We start from the raw sequence: 22,785 nt of genomic DNA on the forward strand, positions 1-22,785 counted from the left end.
ATTCTAAGATAAATTATGCCCCTGGATAATTATTCTCAGTTAAATTATTTGCCAGCTTCATAGCTACACAATCTCTACTGAATTCCCAAATCACTATCATTTGGTTCTAATTCTATTGATGCTACAAGAGCAAAAGTACAAGAGAGAGAAGGAATACTAACAAGAATTCTAAACTAAATGTTAGCTCCACTCTTAGCAATACAACTGACTCTTGATATGTCCTAAAATCAAGACATTTTTCAACAGTTTTCATGGATTTTCATTATGCTATAATCTAGAAAATGAATTAGAAAATTACTAATAAAAGATTTGGGGACATACAGAAATAATGAGTGACAAAATAAGCAGATAAATGAGTAATCTTTAAAAAGGGCATATTTTTCAACATTTTATTTTCATATTAGGATAAAATAAGGATTTCCAATCAACTTTTTTGAGATTTAACCTGATGTTTTTCAGTTAGATAATTGATAAAAAAGAAAAAAGTCTCTGAACATCTTACTATATACTACCCCCCATTATAGCAATTTTTAAAAATGCTAATATATTATTGTTGAAATGACTACTTCTTTAAGAATTCTTTAGGGAAAGTTTGCAAGTTTCCTGCCTGCCATATTTATAAACAAACACTGAATTAAATTAACTTTACAACTTTTCAGCACTGGATGACATTTATTCCTACTTGAGATTTCAAATGAGCTCAAGGAATGACTTCAGAATCAAGCTGTGACCCTATAAATATAAGCTCTGAGACAAACAAGCAGATTTCCTTTCTCTGTCACAGATTATATATTTTACCATTGTCAAGCAAAAAGACTTTGTGTATGCCAATAGAATCTCTTTTTGTAATGGTGACCTTATATGCTTTTGACATTCCCTTTCCATTTGATGAAGGGAGGCACTTGAGTCAGCTTTGGGAGAAAAAAGCCTCATGAATAAATAGTTTGACAGAAGAACTTCAGATTTAGCATATTATTTGGTGATAATCAAATCTCCCTGGATCTGCATCATTCTTTGATTTAAAGTAGAGCCTATATACCAGAGAGACCAAACTATCATGTGCTACTCATCATTTTTTCCCATATATTCCTTGCATAAAGTGACTATTTGCTATCAAATTTAAAATTCTCCCCATTTGTCCATTAATCGATACAGACTCAAGCATATTATACATCATATTCTGGACTCGGTGTGTTTTCTTTCGCCATTATTGGTAATGCTCTTAGCTAAGTATTACAAACCTGATTTTATAGATGATGACACTCAATCCCAAGCTGCATTCTTCCTGGGAGCTCTCTCATCTCCCTTTTGGGAAATTCCCATTTTCTGCAATCTTGGTGGAAAGCTGAGATTCTTTCCTCTCATACCGTATGTAGGCAAACTGTATGAAATCTCTAGGAAATTTTGTGCAAGAACATGGGGAGAATTGATGATCAATCACTGCAGTTGTGTGCCAGTGTGCAGACTAGCTTATCCCTGACTTTGTTATGATTCTTGCTACACGAGACTCCCCCATCTCCTTTTCAGTTCAGTTCAGTCGCTCAGCCGTGTCTGACTCTTTGTGATCCCATGGACTGCAGCATCTCCCTTTTGCCTTCCTCCTATTTATACTGTAACTTCTTGGTCTCTTGATTGCTTAAAAAAAGTTAATTTCTTAACTTGGAACCTACTTCCATGGATGAAGCTAAGGCTCTGAGAGAGGTATAATTGTTCCTGACATGCACGGCTGGTTAATGGCAGAACAAAACTATGCAGTCAGATTTGTTCTAATACCAAGGCTAGTTCTCTTTCCTCTGTACCAAAATTTCATTCCTGAGATACCTAGATTCTGTGTAAACATACTTTCTAATTCAATGACTGCTTAACAGAGAATATATCTTCTTACAAGAATAGTGAAGCCATAACTTTTTATTCTGATATTTTCAGAAAGAATACAAATGGAATTGATTAATATGTCAAGTTTTATTAATTACTGATTTTCATTTATTAGGCTGAGAACCACAACGGGTGATCTTAAGGTCATTAATATGTATAAAGCTGAAAGAAGGTTTATTACAAAATTAAGTCAAATTTTGGTAATGAATAAGTAAATTTTAACCATGTAGAGACCAGCTAATTGATAACGTACATACTAAACTACATAGTTCTTTTTAACTTAGAGCATTTAACAGATACAAAGTGGAATACTATTTTTATTACCTGATGAAAGAAAATCTGGACACATTTTTTGTATCCTTGAATTTTGCTTATATCTTTAAAAGACATAAACCAAAATTCCTGAAGGAAATAGTTTGACTTGAACACTTTTACCTTAGAAAACAGAAAGTTTTTGTTTGTTTAAATAGATACATAAATAGAAAAACTTGCAAAGTATACAATTTTAATGGTATGAAATTATATGCAAAATGGCTTTTATTTAGAGTCTTTTTTTTTCGTTCTTTCTAGCTGAGGTCAACTTAATTTGAAATACTTAACTGGCAAACTTCAATAGTTCTAATATTTTAGGTACATACAAATGTTAGCATCATAAATGTATTCCATTTCCTTTCCACTTAGTATTAATTTGATCATATCACAAACTCATGCTTCATTAAAGAATTTTGAACTCATTCAAATTCAGCTACGTTGTTCATCCACACCATATTTTTTGATTTAAGTAAATTCCTTTAAGGTAGGGATTTTCAAGTCTTTGATCTTTCACAAAAAGAAACAGCAAGGCTTAATCTAGTACACACTTTCTAAGATTTTTGAATGAATAAATGAATGAAAAAAAGTATATATCAGAGGCTCAAAGATCTGTGAGAATAAATCAGAATTAATCTTTTAAAATGACAATATTTATGATTCCAACTTCTTTTGGAAGTCTAGGCTATATGACTGCAAAGGAAACTCTGCCCTAAATATAGAAGATTTAGAAGTGAATTAAATCTAAGCTAAACACTTAACCTATACACTGAGACAAACAGTAGGTACTGCTGAATTATTGGGAAAAAAAAATACTAAGAGCAAAGTTTATAAATAACTGAATAAAACAAATCAAATGAATTAATAAATTAAGTTTTCATTAAAAGGTTATATATTTTTCAACCAACATAGTAACTAGTTTGATTTTTTCAGGAACTACTCATATAGTGCTATTATCAGTGAATGTGAGTCACTCATTGAGTTCAACTCTTTGCGATCCTATGGACTGGAGCCCACCAGGCTCCTCTGACTATGGGATTCTCTAGGCAAGAATATTGGAGTGGGTAGCCATTCCCATCTCCAAGGTATCTTCCCAGCCCAGGGACTGAACCTGGGTCTCCCTCATTGCAGGCAGATTCTTTACCATCTGAGCCACTAGCAAAGCCCATTACCAGTAAATATCTTACTTTAATTCCATAAACTTCCAAAAAATTACATAGAGGTTTTGTTTATGTCTGAAGTCTACCTTTATCTGAAGTTTTAATGCCATAAAAAATGACACATTTTCTCAAACATAAATCCATAAATATTTATTGGAACCAATCTGTGCAGAGGATGACTCAGATCATATATCAGTCTAGTCCCTGACCTTGTGGTCAAGAGTAGTTCACTGGGACTTTTTGTGAAGAATTTAAGAATTCTAAACATTTATGAATCTCTTAACAATTTATATTTAATGTGTCAAAAGTTGGTTTTCACCCCAAGTTAAAGATTATAAAATACATTATAATTTGTTAGTCAGTGACAAATTTTAAATAATATTTCTTTTATAGTGTGATAGTCACTTAGTCATGTCCAACTGTTTGTAACCACATGGACTATGATGCGCCAGACTCTTCTGTCCATGGGATTCTACAGGCAAGAATACTGGAATGAGTTGCCATTTCCTTCTCCAGGGGGGTCTTCTTGACCCAAGGACTGAACCTGAGTCTCCTGCATTGCAGGCAGGTTCCTTACCACCTGAGCCACCAGGAAAGCCCACAGGTTCAGATTAAAGTTCATCTGTGCTTCTCTGTGCTAAGTCACTTCAGTAGTGTCGAATTCCTCATATTGACACAAATAACCTGAATTTCTCTAAAGCTGACTTGCCTTTAACATGTAACTCACTTGATCACCATTAAATAGGTCAATGAAGAATAAAATGCCAGGTCTTCATAAGTTTCACAAAGTTTTCCGTGTCAGTACAAAGTATTAGTGCCCATTAATTGGACAGAGAAGCCTGGCGTGCTGCAATTCATGGGGTCGCAAAGAGTTGGACACGACTGAGCGACTGAACTGAACTGAACTGAACTGAATTGCTCTAAAATGTGTTGCTTTTCCCAGGATGGTATTTATTTGTAGGTTCAAGAAGCAGCATAGAATGATGTAAGCTGTGAAGCAAAATAGTTCAAAGATGAATATTTGTATTAAGATGACAACTTCTTCTGGAGGAGTGAATCAGCAATAACCTCTAGTTTGTAAACTGAATCAAGAAACTCCCTTGAATGACAAATAAGGGGCAAGAGTTTGCAAACCATTCTAAAATGTTTAATCAAAACATTTGATTCAAGTTGCTCACGCTTGTCCTTACATGACTAAACTTCTTCAATGTAGTACAACCCATGTGAATGATATGTCATGTACCCAAACAAGTGCAAACACTTCTCAGTCTCCTTCCAAAGACCTAGCTAAGATCATGGGATTAACTATGTGTTGGCTATGCACCAACCATCAACATGTGCCCATCTGTACAACTGATTTTTTTCTTCTAAATCTGAAGGAACACATTCCTCCACAGATTGAAATTTCTTACTGAACAGACTAGGCAAAGTCCACAACCTGCATCTATACTCCAAGAAATAAACAATCATAATGCTTATCACTTTATGACAAACAGACAGGGAAAAAATGGAGACAGTGACAAACTTTATTTTCTTGGGCTCCAAAATCACTGCAGATGGTGACTGCAGCCATAAAATTAAAAGATGCTTGGTCCTTGGAAGAAAAGGTATGACAAACCTAGACATCATATTAAAAAACAGAGACATCACTTTGCTGACAAAGGTACATATAGTCAAAGCTATGGCTTTTCCAGTAGTCATATATAGATATGAGAGATGGACCATAAAGAAGGCTGAGTGCCTAAGAATTGATGTTTTTAAATTGTGGTGCTGGATTAGACTCTTTAGAGTCCCTTGGAGAGCAAGGAGATCAACCTAGTCAATCCTAAAAGAAACCAACTCTGAATATTCATTGGAAAGAATGATGCTGAAGCTGAAGCTGCAATACTTTGGCCACCTGATGCGAAGGGCTGACTCACTGGAAAAGACCCTGATGCTGGGAAAGATTGAGGCAGAAGGAGAAGAGGGCAACAGAGGGTGGGATGGTTGGATGTCATCATCAACTCAATGGACATGAGTTTGAGCAAAATCCAGGAGATAGTGAAGGAAAGAGAAGCCTGGTGTGTTGCAGTCCGTGGAGTCACAAAGAGTCAGACACAACTGAGTAACTGAACAACAACGTAATGCTTATATAATCATTGGTTTTAAATTCCAGTTTCAAGTATTACCTGCAAATTAAACCCCCAAATTGAATAGAGATGTGCTCAGCGGCACACAGGAAAGAGAGAGAACAAACATGAACTCTTAAATAGGCATTTTAGCTCATTGAGTTTGAAGCAATGATAATCAGTTTAAATGTTCTTCCCTTTTTATTTTTTTTCTTTTCTATTCTTCCAAGTATTCTAGATGCTTTGTGAAATTTGTCATAGCCACATAACCTTTTGTAACATATTTTGAATAAATGAGCATGGAAGATATATTGCTGCTTCAGAGCAAAGTATATGGAAATAACTGAAGGAATATGTAGCAAGATGTTGGGGAAGAGAGAGAGAATTAGAGAAAAGAACTAGAAAAGCTATTCAGGATAAAATGGACAATGGCGAATAAGATACATTGACACTTTTCACAAAGGGTTTGAAAATTTTGAGAGGGACTAGATTTAAGTTGCATGAGTATTTAAGCACACATAGTTCTTAGAATTGGAGAAGGCAATGGCACCCAACTCCAGTACTCTTGCCTGGAAAATCCCATGGACGGAGGAGCCTGGTAGGCGACAGTCCATGGGGTCGCTAAGAGTCGGACATGACTGAGCGACTTCACTTTCACTTTTCCCTTTCATGCACTGGAGAAGGAAATGGCAACCCACTCCAGTATTCTTGCCTGGAGAATCCCAGGGATGGCAGAGCCTGGTGGGCTGCCGTCTGTGGGGTCGCACAGAGTCGGACAGGACTGAAGCGACTTAGCAGCAGCAGCAGCAGTTCTTAGAATAACGGCTGACTCATAGGTCATGTATGTATGTGTTGACTTATTAATATTATTATTGCTATTATTATTTTTATTCCTGCAGTCACTTAGAATGGTGAATTTGAGCTTTTGCTTTTTTTTTTTTTTTTTTTGGATATTTAGGAAGAGAGGTATCACACAAAATCAGAAAACTTAAAAACACATAGGTTGCACATACTCTACAGTATCACAGCTTCCCCCTAGCAAGCTGCCAAATTCTCTACTTAAACAGATTAAAAATATGTATCTCTGCTGGAAATATAATTATTTAAGAAAAATCATCAAGGTTAGATATGTAATCATAGCTTTAACCATCATGAGGTCTGTGCCTTGTTGAGATAAATTCATAAACAAATAAATAATCTCTCAGAACCTTGGTTTCTGTCTCAAAGGCCTATTATGAAAGTTAATTAGATTAAATTCATAAAAATCATTTCTATCCCTTTATTCATTAAAAAGGAATTATTTAATGGAGGTGTTATTCTAGGTATGGGAGATAAAGTTATGAAAAAGATAGACATTGTCTGCCCCTGTGGAGTTTTCATTCTTATGTTTAGGAGATAGAGAATAAATAACTAAGCATAAAGTAAATCATGCAATTACAAACTATAGCAATGCTAAGAAGAAAATAAACAAATTTAGCTGATAAAGACTGTCACAGAAGGCATCTCTGAGGAGGTGCCATTTGAGCTGGGACTTAAATCAGGAGTAAATGCTATCCAGGGAGGAAAATAGAAAGTTCTAAGTCTCTGAATGTGGGGCACATTTGACATATTGAAAATCAACAGAGAAGTAAATATAGCTGAAATGAAGTGAGTAGCAGAAGAGAATAGATGGGAGATGTAGGCGGAAGTTAGAGCATATATGAGTCTTGTATAGAGTTTGGCATTTATTCTAAGTTTAAAGGGAGCCATTGAGGACTTCATGTGACAGTGGTGAGTGACATTTTTATTTTCTTTTTAAAAATCGCTGGCTTCCATGAGGAGAATGCATTGTCAAGAAGCACAGAAGCAAGGAGCCTGGTTAGGAGTCTAGTACTAACCTATGGCGGACTAGCACTAGAGACAGAGAAATGTAAATGGATATTTTGGAAGTAAAACCATCATGGATATATGGGTTGTCCGTTAAAGATGAGAAAAAGGAAATAAAGGGGCTCTAATTTTTTTTAATGTAACAATCTCAATGGGTGATGGTGTCATTTACAAAGGTGGGGAAACTTATGGAAGGAACATGCTTTATTTTATGTATTTCCTTTTAATGGGGATTTGTGGTTTTGAAGATATAGATTATATTTGTGACGCTATACTTCAGAGAGAAGATGCTCATGACACCCTGGAAGATCTTGATAAAGAATCCACCTGCCAATGCAGGAGACACAGGTTGGATCTCTGGGTCTGGAAGATCCCCTGGAGGAGGAAATGGCCACCTACTCCAGAATTCTTGATGAAAAATCCAGGGGATGGAGGACACTACTGAACACACACAGTAAACTGCTAATATTCTAAACATACAACAAGATGAGATTGACTGAGGGGACTATATAGAGAGGAGTGAATCAAACTGAGCTCCAGAACATTCCAAAATTTAGACAAGAACCACAGAAAGGGAGAGGGACAAAGAAATAGAGAAGGAATATCTGGTAAAAAAATAATCATAAAGTTGTCTCACATCAAAATCGAGAAGAAGAAAGTGTATCTAGAAAGTTAGTATAAGATAAATGAAAAGAAAATGCAATGTAGAAATTAAAAGGACAGACTAGTACCCAAATTACTGGGCTCTAATCCAACCTCCACCAATCAAATTGATGGTCATGAGAAAGATACCCATTCTCTTTGTGATACTCAATTTCTTTTTCAGTAAAAGGTGATTACAATCTCATTATCCTCAATGTGTTTTGTATTAAATTAACTAATATATTCAGAGCTGTTAGAACATGTTTGGTACATAGGAAGTTCGATATAAGAGTATGTTCCTAAGGGGGGGCAGGCAACTATTTAAAATATTCCTGAAAAGTTGAGTAAAAGAAAAATCTATTAAATTGATTATTGGTTTGTTGGTAAAGTAGCTGTTGCATAAATGAGGTGATATCAGTTGAATAGTAAGGTTGTGCATCAAATGGGAGTGGGCGAAAGAGTGATTATATTCTTTGCAGCCAAAGATGGAGAAGCTCATACAGTCAGCAAAAACAAGACCGGGAGCAGGCTGTGGCTCAGATCATGAACTGCTTATTGCCAAATTCAGACTTAAATTGAAGAAAGTAGGGAAAACCACTAGACCATTCAGGTATGACCTAAATCAAATCCCTTATGAGTATACAGTAGAAGTGACAAATAGATTTAAGGGACTAGATCTGATAGACAGAGTGCCTGATGAACTATGGACAGAGGTTCATGACATTGTACGGGAGACAGGATCAAGACAATCCCCATGGAAAAGAAATGCAAAAAAGCAAAATGGCTGTCTGAGGAGGCCTTACAGATAGCTGGGAAGAGAAGAGAAGTGAAAAGCAAAGGAGAAAAGGAAAGATATTCCCATCTGAATGCAGAGTTCCAAAGAATAGCAAGGAGAGATAAGAAAGCCTTCCTCAGCGATCAAAGGAAAGAAATAGAGGAAAATAACAGATTGGGAAAAACTAGAGATCTCTTCAAGAAAATTAGAGATACCAAAGGAACATTTCATGCAAAGATAGGCTCAATAAAGGACAGAAATGGTATGGACCTAACAGAAGCAGAAGATATTAAGAATAGGTGGCAAGAAGACACAGAAGAACTATACAAAAAATATCTTCACAACCCAGATAATCACAATGGTGTGATCACTCACCTAGAGCCAGACATCCTGGAATGTGAAGAAAGTGGGCCTTAGAAAGCATCACTATGAACAAAGCTAGTGGATGTGATGGAATTCCAGGTGAGCTATTTCAAATCCTCAAAGGTGATGCTGTGAAAGTGCTGTACTCAATATGCCAGCAAATTTGGAAAACTCAGCAGTGGCCACAGGACTGGAAAAGGTCAGTTTTCGTTCCAATCCCAAAGAAAGGTAATGCCAAAGAATGCTCAAACTACTGTACAATTGCACTCATCTCACATGCTAGTAAAGTAATGATCAAAATTCTCCAAGCCAGGCTTCAGCAATATGTGAACCGTGAACTTCCAGATGTTCAAGCTGGTTTTAGAAAAGGCAGAGGAACCAGAGATCAAATTGCCAACATCCGCTGGATCATCAAAAAAGCAAGAGAGTTCCAGAAAAACATCTATTTCTGCTTTAGTGACTATGCCAAAGCCTTTGACTGTGTGGATCACAATAAACTGTGGAAAATTCTGAAAGAGATGGGAATACCAGACCATCTGACCTGTCTCTTGAGAAACCTGTATGCAGGTCAGGAAGCAATAGTTAGAACTGGACATGGAACAACAGACTGGTTCCAAATAGGAAAAGGAGTCCGTCAAGGCTGTATATTCTCACCCTGCTTATTTAACTTATATGCAGAGTACATCATGAGAAACACAGGGCTGGAAGAAACACAAGCTGGAATCAAGATTGCTTGGAGAAATATCAATAACCTCAGACATGCGGATGACACCACCCTTATGGCAGAAAGTGAAGAAGAACTAAAGAGCCTCTTGATGAGAGTGAAAGAGGAGAGTGAAAAAGTTGGCTTAAAGCTCAACATTCAGAAAACTAAGATCATGGCATCTGGTCCCATCATGTCATGGGAAATAGATGGGAAACAGTGGAAACAGTGTCAGACTTTATTTTTGGGGGCTCCAAAATCACTGCTGATGGTGATTGCAGCTTTGAAATTAAAAGACACTTACTCCTTGGAAGGAAGGTTATGGCCAACCTAGATAGCATATTTAAAAGCAGAGACATTACTTTGCCAACAAAAGTCCGTCTAGTCAAGGCTATGGTTTTTCCAGTGGTCATGTATGGATGTGAAAGTTGGACGATGAAGAAAGCTGAGCACCGCAGAATTGATGCTTTTGAACTGTGGTGTTGGAGAAGACTGAGAGTCCCTTGGACTGCAAGGAGATCCAATCAATCTATCCTAAAAGAGATCAATCCTGGGTGTTCATTGGAAGGACTGATGTTGAAGCTGAAACTCCAATACTTTGGCCACCTCATGCGAAGAGTTGACTCATTGGAAAAGACCCTAATGCTGGGTAGGATTGGGGGCAGGAGGAGAAGGGGATGACAGAGGATGAGATGGTTGGATGGCATCACCAACTCGATGGACATGGGTTTGGGTGGTCTCCGGGAGTTGATGATGGACAGGGAGGCCTGGTGTACTGCAATTCATGGATTCGCAAAGGGTCAGACACGACTGAGCGACTGAACTGAACTGAAAGTGTGATTAAGACATTGTCAGTTGAAGAAGCTATACACAGAAAATAATATTGAGAAGGTGTGTGTGTAGGTATGTGTAGAAATAAACAACGGGGGAATGGCTGGAAAGGGTTTAGAGATAGGATTAAAGGAGAATTTTTGCCAGGTGGTAAACATGAAAACAAACTGTGAATTCTGGAGTAAAGTCTTGAAGAAGAAAACAAAATGCCCAGTATAAATAGCAGACTGCTGGTAAAGGAGACTTAGTTTTCTCATCAATATATTTTATTACCATTAATCACCAAAATATCATTGACAAAGTCACTATACTTCTCAGTGTGACACAAGAACTGAATGTATACCATCTCAAGTTGAATTGGAAGCAATAAATCTGCACCTATAACTGCATTCTTGGAGTAGGTCTAGCTTGTGTGGATGCATGCTAAGTCACTTCAGTCATGTCTGACTCTTTGCAATCCTATGGAATGTATCTCCCCAGGCTCCTCTGTCCATGCGGATACTCCAGGCAAGAATACTGGAGTGGGTTGCCATGTCCTCCTCCAGGGATCTTCCTGAACAAGGGACAGAACCTGCATGTCTGCATGTCCTGCATTGACAGGCCGGTTCTTTACCACTAGGTCTAGTTTAGGCCTGACTAATAGATCGCAAATAATGGTTACTGACTCCTGTCTTGTTTTCCATTGCTCATTTACATAGTATCCAACAGCTACTGTTAAGCTGACCAACAGTCTAACATGCTCCTACCTTAGAGAACTTGCAGAGAAAAAATAAAATAAAAAACAATAGTTGTCTTTGTTAATAGTTCAGGAAGAGACTTTGGACACTTCTGACTTCCCAGGTATGACATAAATCAAATCCCTTATTATTATACAGTGGAAGTGACAAATAGATTTAAGGGACTAGATCTGATAGGTAGAGTGCCTGATGAACTATGGACAGAGGTTCATGACATTGTACAGGAGACAGGGATCAAGACCATCCTCAAGAAAAAGAAATGCAAAAAAGCAAAATAGCTGACTGAGGAGGACTTACAAATAGCCATGAAATGAAGAGAAATGAAAAGCAAAGGAAAAAAAGAAAGATATACCCATCTGAATGCAGAGTTCCAAAGAATAGCAAGGAGAGATAAAAAAGCTTTCCTCAGTGATCAAAGAAATAGAGGAAAACAATAGAATGGGAAAGACTAGAGATGTCTTCAAGAAAATCAGAGATACCAAGGGAATATTTCATGCAAAGATGGGCTCAATAAAGGACAGAAATGGTATGGACCTAACAGAAGCAGAAGATATTTAGAAGAGGTGGCAAGAACACACAGAAGAACTGTACAAAAAAAGATCTTCATGACCCAGATAATCATGATGGTGTGATCACTCACCTAGGGCCAGACTTCCTGGAACGTGAAGTCAAGTGGGCCTTAGGAAGCATCACTATGAACAAAGCTAGTGGAGGTGATGGAATTCCAGTTGAGCTATTTCAAATCCTAAAAGATGATGCTGTGAAAGTGCTGCACTCAATATGCCAGCACATTTGGAAAACTCAGCAGTGGCCACAGGACTGGAAAAGGTCAGTTTTCATTCCAATCCCAAAGAAAAGCAATGCCAAAGAATGCTCAAACTACCGCACAATTGCACTCATCTCACACGCTAGTAAAGTCATGATCAAAATTCTCCGAGTCAGGCTTAGCAATACGTGAACCGGGAACTTCCAGCTGTTCAAGCTGGTATTAGAAAAGGCACAGGAACCAGAGATGAAATTGCCAACATCTGCTGGATCATCAAAAAAGCAAGAGAGTTGCAGAAAAATATCTACTTCTGCTTTATTGACTATGCTAAAGACTTTGACTGTGTGGATCACAGTAAACTGTGGAAAATTCTGAAAGAGATGGGAATACCAGACCGCCTGACTTGCCTCTTGAGAAATCTGTATGCAGGTCAGGAAGCAACAGTTAGAACTGGACATGGAATAGCAGACTGGTTCCAAATAGGAAAAGGAGTATGTCAAGGCTGTATATTGTCACCCTGCTTATTTAACCTATATGCAGAATACATCATGAGAAATGCTGGGCTGGAGGAAGCACAAGCTGGAATCAAGTTTGCCGGGAAAAATATCAATAACCTCAGATATGCAGATGATACCACCCTTATGGCAGAAAGTGATGAACTTAAAAATCTCTTGATAAAAGTGAAAGAAGAGAGTAAAAAAGTTGGCTTAAAGCTCAACATTGAGAAAACAATGATCATGGCATCTGGTCCTATCACTTCATGGCAAATAGATGGGGAAACAGTAGCTGACTTTATTTTGGGGGGCTCCAAATCACTGCAGATGGTGACTTCTGCCATGAAATGAAAAGACGCTTATTACTTGGAAGGAAAGTTATTACCAACCTAGACAGGATATTAAAAAGCAGAGACATTACTTTGCCAACAAAGGTCTATCTAGTCAAGGCTATGGTGTTTCCAGTAGTCATGTATGGATGTGAGATTTGGAGTATAAAGAAAAATGAGCACCGAAGAATTGATGTTTTTGAACTGTGGTGTTGGAGTAGACTCTTGAGAGTGCCTTGGACTGCAAGGAGATCCAACCAGTCCCTCCTAAAGGAGATCAGTCCTTTGTCTTCATTGGAAGGACTGATGTTGAAGCTGAAACTCCAATGCTTTGTCCACATGATGCGAAGAGCTGACTCACTTGAAAAGACCCTTTTGCTGGGAAAGATTGAACGCAGGAAGAGAAGGGGACAACAGAGCATGAGATGGTTGGATGCCATCACTGAATCAATGGACATGAGTTTGGGTAAACTCCGGGAGTTGGTGATGGACAGGGTGGCCTGGTGTGCTGTGGTCCACGGGGTCACAGAGAGTTGGACACGACTGAGTTACTGAACTGAACTGAACTGACTGCTAACCTTTTTGGTCATTTTTTACAGTGGTTATAGGCTATATCACCATACTCTGCATTTACTCTATTCCAGTCGAAAAAGCAAGAGAGTTCCAGAAAAACATCTATTTCTGCTTTATTGACTATGCCGAAGCCTTTGACTGTGTAGATCACAATAAACTGTGGAAAATTCTGAAAGAGATGGGAATACCAGACCATCTGACCTGTCTCTTGAGAAACCTGTATGCGGGTCAGGAAGCAACAGTCAGAACTGGACATGGAACAACAGACTGGTTCCAAATAGGAAAAGGAGTACGTCAAGGCTGTATATTGTCACCCTGCTTATTTAACTTATATGCAGAGTACATCATGAGAAACGCTGGGCTGGAAGAAACACAAGCTGGAATCAAGATTGCCGGGAGAAATATCAATAACCTCAGATATGCGGATGACACCACCCTTATGGCAGAAAGTGAAGAAGAACTAAAGAGCCTCTTGATGAAGGTGAAGGAGGAGAGTGAAAAAGTTGGCTTAAAGCTCAACATTCAGAAAACTAAGATCATGGCATCTGGTCCCATCACTCCATGGGAAATAGATGGGGAAACAGTGGAAACAGTGTCAGACTTTACTTTTTTGGGCTCCAGAATCACTGCTGATGGTGACTGCAGCCATGAAATTAAAAGACGCTTACTCCTTGGAAGGAAGGTTATGGCCAACCTAGATAGCATGTTTAAAAGCAGAGACATTACTTTGCCAACAAAAGTCCGTCTAGTCAAGACTATGGTTTTTCCAGTGGTCATGTATGGATGTGAGAGTTGGACGGTGAAGAAAGCTGAGCACCGCAGAATTGATGCTTTTGAACTGTGGTGTTGGAGAAGACTCTTGAGAGTTTCTTGGACTGCAAGGAGATCCAATCAATCCATCCTAAAAGAGATCAATCCTGGGTGTTCATTGGAAGGTCTGATGTTGAAGCTGAAGCTCCAATACTTTGGCCACCTCATGCGAAGGGTTGACTCATTGGAAAAGACCCTAATGCTGGGTAGGATTGGGGGCGGGAGAAGGGGACGACAGAGGATGAGATGGTTGGATGGCATCACCGACTCGATGAACATGGGTTTGGGTAGACTCCGGGAGTTGGTGATGGACAGAGAGGCCTGGCATGCTGCAATTCATGGGGTCGCAGAGAGTTGGACACGACTGAGCGACTGAACTGAACTGAACTGAGTTGTAGTTTACTAGGAATTTTCTCCCTTGATTGCAAATCATTACACACTTTAATTTTGCTTGTTTTTCTTAACAGTATTTTTTTTCTTCCCTTTGTTATTCTCTTTCCTTTTGTTACACTATCCTGCTTGCTGCTTCAGTCTCCACTCAACAATTACTCTCTTTCGCACTCCATCCTAATGAGGTTATATTTACTATGATCTTGAGCACACATTTTCTATGGACTTCCAAGAAGAGGTACTGGATCATATCTTATGGTTTTGTGGTCAGTAATCTTCCTGTATCAGAAAGATGTCTCTCTCCTCATGATTATGTTTGCATTTGTGCTCCCGAAGTAATTACACATTGAATATGAAGATCTTGGCTTCTCTGTCAAATGGAAGGAAAACTGCACATCCAGTTTTAAGGGAATTTCTTACAGTAGGGAAAAAAAATGTCCTTTAATAACGCTTCCTATTTTTCTGATTTTTATATGTTCTGCTGGAACTATACACACACACACACACACACACACACACATATATGGCTTCCCAGGAGGTGCTAGTGGTAAAGAACTTGCCTGCCAATGCAGGTGATTTAAGAGACATGAGTTTGATCCCTGGATTAGTAGATCCCCTGGAGAAGGGCATGGCAACCCACTCCAGTACTTTTGCCTGGAGAATCCCATGTTCAGAGGAGCCTGGTGGGTTATGGTCTATAGGGTCGCACAGAGTTGGACATGTCTGAAGCGATTTTGCATGCACACATAGATATATATATATTAGATATAGATATTGATATGGATATAGATGATATATATAAAAGGGAATCTGGTGTGCTTTCAAGGCCGGGCCAGAAAATGCTTATCATCTTTCTGCTGAGTATGCAATGGATTGTTTTATCTCCCATCTCTTCTGTTATGTTCTGGTTTATCCTTCTTGTAAGAGGAATAATGGAGACTAGAGATGGACATAGGCTTAACATTAAACTTTCAAATTCAAGTCTCTGCCTAGTGATTCAGATATGTTCCATCAAAATGCCAAAGCACAATCACTGTAAAATGAAAATGCTCAAAAATGTATTAAATACACATTTCAAAAAATATACAAATGGTGTGAAAGATATTCAGCCTATTTCTGGGTCATGTTTACACTCTTTCAAAGGCAACTGAAGTCTTCATTTCTGACTTGTAATGCAATGATCTTCCCAGGGAACACCTGTCAGAATTATTGAACAGGTCTTTACTGGTTTCTCAATGGAGGGCCTTTTTAAATATGTAAAGCTGGCTGTGGTACAATCCCAAGACCAGAAGTTTATTCAAGTAATGAAATACTATACCTCCAAAAGCTCTTTAGATACTTAATGGGAGGAAAGGAAAATAGTATTTTAAATCCTTTCTCTGGAAGGGAGGTGAGAGAGAAAGATGAAAAATCACTTGATGATTCCATTTTTCTAAGGATCCTGCCAAAGGTACTTTGTCTTATCTTCTGAATGTTCCTGCAAAGCTTCTTCTTATTACAAGATAATGATTTACATGAAAAAAAAATCATTCAAGCACACTTGTTCACTATTGCTTCTTCCTGCCCTCCCTTAGTTCTTGTTAAAGGAACTGTGAGGTTAGAGGACAGCACACTTATTTTAGCTCTCAGGGGTTAACAGAATAAGGGCAGGGTGATGGGGTAGATCAGCCTCCCAATTCTGAGAACCCAACAAGTCAATTCTTCCTTGACAGACTTTAGAGAACATGAGCCCTTCATCAGGAATTCTTCAGACAAGACCTCCCTTTCCCAGACACAAAGCTCTGTCCACGTGACTGAGTCCTTTTGATTGAAGCAAAGCAGTTTGCTTTAGGGGGCTTTTATAATCAATGTCTTATCACTAAGAGAGAGATTGGCAACTGGGAGACCCGGGAGACTTTTCTTCAAATCTGAGGCACATTATTTATATTTTTCCATATGTAAAAATTCGATGTACCAATGTAAAGGGATTTAAGAATACATTAATCTATTTACCTCAGTTACCTTTGCTATTTTCTTTTATGTGTAAGCGTGATAAATCTATATCTAGGTAAATCTGAAATAGCTAATTTTATAAAAATAAAATAGAAATTCTAAGTGATAATAAAATTTTCTTCTATAGTATACTTATTGGCCAACTCCTCACTATCATTTGTAATCAAGATAATAATGCCACGTGTTTTGAATTGTCAAATGCTGACTTTATGGAACAACCACAAAAACAAAATGTTGATAAAGCAAAGCTGTGAGCCTACTGGCAATCTTAGTATTGTCTTGGACTAAGAGGGGAGAGGGAGCATGCAATATAGGTCTTAGGGTCTGATTTTAGGTAGAGGTTAGATCAGACTTGAGAAGATTAGTGAATAAGAGTTAAGGATTAGTGGACAGAATAAGGCAGGATTTGTAAGTGAGTCCTGAAGAATAAATGGATTTTAATACTAGTTATTCTTCTGGGAAGGGGTATTTACTGTAATAAGAGTAAATTGATTTGTGTGGTGTTCAAATAAATGGATTTTTGAAAAGTTCCTGAAACAAGCAATGCATTTGATTCCCATTAGTAGAACTATCCCATAATTTCTATACAGATCAGTATTATAACATGCCTGAATAGTGTCTTCTCAAATTCTACATTTATACTGCTTAAAAAAATACAAATAAGAAAAAAAAATAAATAAATACATGATCAACAGTGATAATATATATTTTATCTTTTCTAGCCTAACTAAACAATCTTGCTAATGAATAGTCAAAAGTAGAAGGAAAGTGCAATTTTTATTACAATTTAGGCTTAGCTAACATTGAGGGAAAGAATAAAAAACTGTATTATATTATTTCCCATGCCTCTACAAACCCAAATTTTTCATTAGAAAAATGTAGATAATATATTTGTTAATGTTCAGGCTTTTGAGGTCATATACATTCCAATTATACTCATTTAGTGATGCTTTGGCTTATAGGACTAAAAGATAGTAAGCAAGACTCTAATAATTCCAGAAAATATTTTAATGGCATTGGAGGTTTTATAATCCTTTCCCATTATTGCACTATAAGTGTTGAAGTGGGATAGATTCTGCCATCCTAAATATGCCTCTTTGACATAAGGTTTATCTTGATCTAATTATTTATAACAAACAGCAGACACAGGAGAAGCTTTGAAAATCAAGTATAAGTTACCCTTTTGTAAGAGAAAATTACATTGATGATGGAAATTTCCATTTGCAAGGAAATTCTATCTCGCTGGTATCAGGAAGAGGAGGATGACTAAAACTCTAGAAACTCTTATTAATGGAGAAAGCAAAAGCCTAAATCTGCACAACAACCTTATCCTTTTTACTAAGATTTTCCTGAAAGCCTTCCATAATTGGCTATCATCCAGGATCTTCTTTTGCTTTTAGCTGGTGATTACCTTTAAGCGGATGGCTTGGGCCATTTTTTGGGGGTCATACCAAATTTTCCTGGGTATCCCACATGTTATTAAACTTTTGTTTGTTTTTCTCTTGTTAATCTGTCTTTTTTATTACAGGGGTTTCTCAGTCAAGAACTTAGAAAGGTAGAGGGTGTTTGTTTGTTTGTTTGTTTTTTAATTACATAGTGTTGTCAAATATTAACACATGTTTAATCTTGGAAATTTATTAAACCTCTGAATCTGGGGCTAAGGATTTAGATATTGAAACAGGAGGAAAGAGGTAGGGCACAACTTTTAAAAGAATGACATGGCCACAGGACGCGACAAAAAATGGTTAGAACCAGCTAGGCCCAAGATGGTGCAAGATTCATCTTTCAGTGGGCTTGAGCCCCATTATACACTAATTGCAATATATTAGAATGAGTCAAGTGGCACACCTACCCGTGCTATGATACCTCTGAGGCTGACCATCAAAGACCAAAAAGTGGGTGGTGGCCCAATTCCTAGAAATCTCCACCCCTTCCCTGCAATACTTGGAATAACCCTCTTACTCATTAGCCTATGAAATTACCAGCCCATTAATCTAACCATTCCATATCTGAGGGCTCTCTCACATTCTGTCTGTGGAGTGTGTTTCTCTTAAAATAAATCTACTTTTTACCTATCACTTTGTCTCTCACTGAATTCTTTCTGCAATGAGACATCAGGGCCCCAAATTCACTGGGAACACTATTTCCTTGATTTCCCCTTCCAAGACATAGTTGAGGACTGGGCACCCATGGAAATCATGTGTCCAGATAACTTTTATTTTGACCCTCAGAACAATCATGCCGATATCTTTAATTTAAAATATGGAGTCTATTAAATATTAAGAATAGCAGCATGGAATCTCAAGACTTAAAGGCAAAGCCAAATGTCAACTTCATAATAGGACTGTAGATGCTCCGGGATGAAGGTGGGAGAACTGAGAAGCAAAAAGGAGACAGAGATTGCCTTTTTTCAGCAGATACACACTATTATGCAAAATTGAAAAATTCCTTCATTTAACAGGTATTTATTGAGCATCAATTGTATGATAAACATCATTCTATGTGAGAGCTTACAGTAGGCTGCAAAATAAGTGAATTCCCTGTTCTTGGTGCTTACACCATAAATGAGTCATAGAGAAAATAAGCAGATTATTACATAAAATCACAGATGACAATTAATGCTATAGAGCAAAGAAAAATGAAAGATTAAAGGCAAGAAGAAGAATAGAGTGAAACCAAAGGAAATTTCTTTTATTATTCTGTATTTCTTATTTCTGTATTTCTTCTCCTATAAGTTCTAATTAGACGGATTATTCCTCCTGAATTAACTTACTAGTTATCTAAGTCTGTGTATCTTATTTTCCTTAGTTGTGTCAGTTCACTTTATGTTTTGGGAAATTTCTTAACCTGTTTTTCCAATTTTCCTTTTATCATTGTTTGTCAGATTTTTAATAAGTAATGACATCTTTTCAATTTGTGATCACTTCTTTTTCTTCTCAGTCTTCTGCTGTTTTAAGATTGTAATATCTTCTCAAATACTTCCTGAGAATGCAAATTATATGCATTAATGATACCATATTTTAAGTTGTGCTGTCTGAATTATTACTGTTTCCTTTGGCACCAATAGTTTCATTTGTTTATTTTAATCTTGATATTTTTTCTCTTTTTTCCGAAAGAATCATGATTGTTAATTCATATTTATGGATAAAATACTCGGTTGATTTAAACATTTGGATTTTGATGTAGGTAGAATATTCTTTTCTGAAAAATGTTCATGTACTAATCCATGGAATCTTGAATAAGTGATTTCACATAGCAAAGGGAAACTAAAATAACAAATAGAATTAAGATTGCTAATCAACTGAGCTTCTAACAGACTTAATCCTGGATTATCTGGTGGGTCAAATGTAATTACAAGGGTCCTTACAAGTAGAAAAGGGAGGCTGAAACGTGTATCAGAGTGTTGCAGTGTGAGAAAAACTCCATTGACCACTGATGACTTTAAAAATGGAAGGCACTCATAAGCCTTGGAATGCAGGTGACCTCTAAAGCCAGAAAAACAACAACAATAAAATAAAGAATCAAATTCTCCTCTAGAGCCTCCAGAAGCAATGCAATCTGTTACCATCTTGATTTTAGATCATCAAGATTCACTTTGGATTTCTGACCTTTATAGTTGTGGTGTGGTTTTGTTGCTAAGTCATGTCTGACTCTTGCGATCCCATGGACTGCAACCTGCCAGGCGCCTCTGTTCATGGGATTCTCTGGGCAAGAATACTGGAGTGGGTTGCCACTTCCTTCTCCAGGGGATCTTCCCGACCCAGGGATCCAGGGATCCTGACCCAGGGACCCAGAATTATATAATAATAATAAAGTTGTGCTATTTTAATCCACCAAGCAATACAGCACTCCACTGGATTTTCTTTCTGTGTTTTCTCTACTGATCTGCACATCTTTTATTTAAAGAGTATTATATAATTGTCAGTATTAATTTTCAGATGCAAGTAGGAAGAAAGGAGACAAAAATGTGAGTGATTTTATTCTCAGAAGCTTAAATCTTTACTAAAAATTGTTGCCTGATCAAGATAGATCATTCAATTTTTAGAGTATATTGCTAATTTTAAACTGATGGTGAATGCTGCTATTGCAATTACAGAAGTGAAAATAGGGTAGTCAAAGGCCATTTGGTATGAATATTCTGTAGATGCTGGCTGACAGAAATTTTTGTTTAATCTTTGATATATTTCATCTGTTTGCTGTTTTCAGGGGTCACCAAAATTTCCAATATTCTGATCTCCCAACATCCAATTTATATCTTTAAAGTTTTGTTCCTGTGTTTACATTTTTACTATTACCCAATGGGATTTACAAGTGGAGAGGTCATATCTAAACTCATACGCCTAACCATCCAACTTGAAGTAGAAACCAAATTTAGTTCTTACATGCTTTCCCTACAAGTCACCATCACTAGAATGAAAACTAATAGTTGGCTGCAAGAGCTCAAAAGTTGTTAGAGCCTTTTGGATCAAATACTACTCGATGCTCAGAAAATAAGATGAAATAGTTCTCTAGGTTCATTAATCTAAAGAAATTTCATTTATTACAGAGTGCTAGCATCAGATAAACAGTTGTGTCTAAGCAGCTGGCCATAAAATGCAGGGCTGAGGAAGCTGGTTTTGCTTCTCTTTCTCTAGAAACACAGAATGACACAACGTCTTTAAATTATAATCTCTCTACATGTGCAGTACCTATGGACCATGGATTTCTCTGGGGTGACAACTTCATAGTCCCAATTCCTTCCATATTCTTGTAGATTTTATAGCATTTATCTCACAACAGGATCTACACATCTTCACATTGCAAATGCCCTGCCATCAGACTTCCCAATGGCTGAACTAGCTTGTCTGCTAATATTCTGTTTTTGTTATGATACTTAACTCTTCACAAAGAGAAGTGGTAATTCTCATAAAGCATTACTAGTTAGCTGACTTCATCATACCACCAATAACTAATCAATAGGTTTGGGGTACATATTATATAAACATTCCTAAAAATCGCCAAAGAAACCTCAGCTTCTCCTGATAGAGGAGACTAATCCTTATGCTTGTGAATAATATATTTTAATTTTAATGATGACAGAAAAAGAACATTTCTCTTGAAAGGAGGCCCACTCTTGCAGAACTGATCCAGATTTTGTGTATGCAAACAAAATCTTACTTGGATTTGGTTAATCATTGCACTAACTGACATTTAGATTTAAAACTTTATTTTTCTTGTTTCCACCATTTTTGTGGACTCTGATTAATATATACACTTGCCTTAGGAAAGTATTTTCCAAAGGCAAGTTTATCTCCCTGAAGTCCATAAAGTCAAATTATAGAATGAATTCATCCAAGTGCCTTGGGACTTCTGAAATCAATCATTCCCATGAACACATCTACTTGACTTGATCACACATGACAAAAAAAAATTATCTCATCTACTCAAATGAGTACAAATAATTATAAGCAGCTAAGGTTTACCTTCAAAATTAACCAGCAGCTTTGGCCAATTCAAGCATTCAAGGAGTCCAATTCTAGATTTTCAGCCATGTAAAAACCTGACAGATTATGTCTGCCTGCCTGTCAGAGATGAACCTGAAATGTCAGAACAATACTTAAGAGATATGCCTTACATGGTGGGAAGGCAGTACATTGCTATTCAAACCAGTTGATATTAATAAAATCACAGATATGCTAATTTCTAAAAAAGTGACATTACTAATTAGTCTTTTAAATCAGAAGACTTTAAATGTGAAAATGTACTGCTTATTGCCAAATTCAGACTTAAATTGAAGAAAGTAGGGAAAACCACTAGTCCATTCAGGTATGACCTAGATGACCCTATATGCGAGACAGCAAAAGAGACACAGATGTAAAGAACAGACTGTTGGACTCTGTGGGAGAAGGTGAAGGTGGGATGATTTGAGAGAATAGTATTGAAACATGTATATTATTATGTATATTATCATATGTGAAATAGATCACCAGTACAGGTTCAATGCATGAGACAGGGTGCTCAGGGCTGGTGCACTGTGATGACCCTGAGGGATGGGATGGGGAGGGAGGTGGAAAGGGAGTTTA

General features: G+C 37.3%; 1 long non-coding RNA gene across 1 annotated transcript in view; it reads right to left on the minus strand.

Moving 5' to 3' along the window:
• The window catches only part of LOC145525184 (uncharacterized), a 227,806-nt gene extending 205,496 nt beyond the window's left edge, over window positions 1-22,310 (minus strand). The window contains exon 1 of the long non-coding RNA XR_014068083.1: window positions 22,186-22,310. This is a non-coding gene — a long non-coding RNA (uncharacterized LOC145525184). The remainder of the gene's footprint in view (window positions 1-22,185) is intronic.
• Window positions 22,311-22,785: the final 475 nt, after the last annotated feature.

Source organism: Giraffa tippelskirchi, chromosome 11 (assembly GCF_054371585.1).
Source record: "Giraffa tippelskirchi isolate mGirTip1 chromosome 11, T2T-mGirTip1v1.2.pri, whole genome shotgun sequence".
Classification (NCBI taxonomy): domain Eukaryota; kingdom Metazoa; phylum Chordata; class Mammalia; order Artiodactyla; family Giraffidae; genus Giraffa; species Giraffa tippelskirchi.